General features: G+C 35.7%; 1 protein-coding gene across 1 annotated transcript in view; it reads left to right on the forward strand.

Moving 5' to 3' along the window:
* The first annotated feature begins 254 nt into the window (after positions 1-254).
* The window catches only part of LOC132883409 (uncharacterized), a 57017-nt gene continuing 55013 nt past the window's right edge, over positions 255-2258 (forward strand). Inside the window, exon 1 of the mRNA XM_060917020.1 lies at positions 255-326. The gene's annotated coding sequence lies outside the window, so the exon portion shown is untranslated. The remainder of the gene's footprint in view (positions 327-2258) is intronic.

The following is a 2258-nucleotide window of genomic DNA, read 5'->3' on the forward strand; positions in this document are numbered from 1 at the left end:
AGGGTAGGTTAGTCAATTCTGCTGTCCTTGCAGCATCTGTGTCCAATCAGTGTGTCTCTTCCTCCTCACTGGAGTGAAATTTCCCCGACGGCTCTGATGAACACTGACTCGCTCGCGACTCATTCGCCTACGTATGTGTGTGTGTGTGGGTATGCGTTCTCTCCACACAGCTGGGCGTGACTTGCTCTAACACGTTCCAGGTCAGACAGGCTATCCGTTTAGTACTACTCCTTCATTCATGTGAAACACGACTGAAGAGAAACACACAACTCCACCTCAGATTACTCAAAATTTAGGATTCTTATATTTATGGGTTGATTCAATATGTGAGTATCCTGCTATTATAACTTTCTTTCTTGGTTCTTGAGATCTCAAAGATTTACACTGTATTCAGTTTTCACTGAAAAAATGTATTATTTTTTGACATTGCATTTTCTTTCTTTCTTTCTTTCTTTCTTTCTTTCTTTCTTTCTTTCTTTCTTTCTTTCTTTCTTTCAGGGTACCTGTTATGTCAAAGATTTAAACTGTATTTAGTTTTTATTTAAAAAAAGATATTTTTGACATTGCATTCTTTCTTTCTTTCTTTCTTTCTTTCTTTCTTTGTTCAGGGTTCTTGATATCTCAAAGATTTACACTGTATTCTGTCTTATAGACATTATTATTATTATTATTATTATTATTATTATTACCAGCAGTAGTACCAGTAGTAGGGGGAATAGGAGTCAGAGTAGCAGGAGGGGGAGTAGTAGTAGTAGTAGTAGCAGGAGGAGGCGGAGGAGGAGGAGTAGTTGTAGTAGTATAAGTAATTGATAAAGAAGCTGTCTGCCTGGGAGAGAAAAGGTGGCAAGATGTTGGCATAGCTGTTTGTGTTCATTGCCCTGCTATGCCTCCATATTGCCATTTTTTACTCCTATATGCTGCAAATGAGTGGACAGACTGCACGCCTCAGGACTTTTTTTCCTCATGATATTTCACAATGCTGTCTAACCTCAGTATTTGTTCCTTACTCATGCACATTTCTGTATACTAACAGTAAATTTCAGTGATTCCACGTCTGAGGTGCCATTTTTGTCCCAGTGATATTGCATTTACAAATGTGTCCTGTACTTCCACTAAAAGACATTGCAAACATGGCTAAGGTTCCACCACCTTTGTGCATGTTTTAGATGAATAACCTAAAACATTATTACAAGCTCTGCATTTCCTTGTGATGTACTTTTCATGAACCTTTAGTTTAAAGCTTGTCAGGTGCACCATTGCTCCTTAACGTGTCCCTCGTGTACCCTCAATTATTTTTTAAGTTATAAAGATAGGTTGGATACTAAAGCAGTGAAAGATGTGCTTTTGATGGTGCTGTCACAGTAACGAGAAAAAGTACAATATGATCATTTTATTTCAGAGAGTGTATAGCATTTCAGCCTGTTCCTGAACACTATAACAACACTATACCTCAAAATATAATCAGCAAAATATGTAACCCCCCCCCCTTATTTCCCCATTAAGACATGGATCCATTTATTCATATACAGTGATGTTTTCATGTTTGAAACATCCTCTATTGTGAAGCGGCCACTATACACTGTATATTATGAAACATGTACATTTTAGTTCCTACAGCATTCACTTAATATACAATACTGTGCAAAAGTCTTAGGCACATTTAAAGAAATGCTGTAGATCAAAAATGGCTTTGACATAAGACGACCCTTTGCTTAAAAAAAAAATAGTAGTCTGAGGTACAGTGAGTGCAGTTTGATAAGGAAATGAGCTGTAGGTTTTACTGAGCATCTTACAGAACCAGCCACAGTTCTTCTGGACACTTTGTCACACTTGCGTCTTCGTTTTGTAGCAAAACCCAGCAGCCTTCATTATGTTTTCTTTTTAATCTGAAAAATCATCTCTTATGTAATATGCTGCTCAGATATAAACTTTTTTTCTCTGTATCATTTAATTTTGTGCTGGAAAACAAACGTTTGGACTCTAAAATGTTTTTGTACTGACTTGATAATGTAGAAATCATAAAATAGAAATCTATAACAAAGTTTGTATAAAAAAAAATAGGGTGCCTAAGACTTGCACAGTACTGTGTGTGTGTGTGTGTGTGTGTGTGTGTGTGTGTGTGTGTGTATATATATATATATATATATATATATATATATATATATATATATATATATATATATACACACACACACACACACACACACACATATATACATATATACACACACAGTAAATAAAACATTTGCAACATTTTA

This window comes from Neoarius graeffei, chromosome 3 (assembly GCF_027579695.1).
Source record: "Neoarius graeffei isolate fNeoGra1 chromosome 3, fNeoGra1.pri, whole genome shotgun sequence".
In the NCBI taxonomy this organism is placed as follows: domain Eukaryota; kingdom Metazoa; phylum Chordata; class Actinopteri; order Siluriformes; family Ariidae; genus Neoarius; species Neoarius graeffei.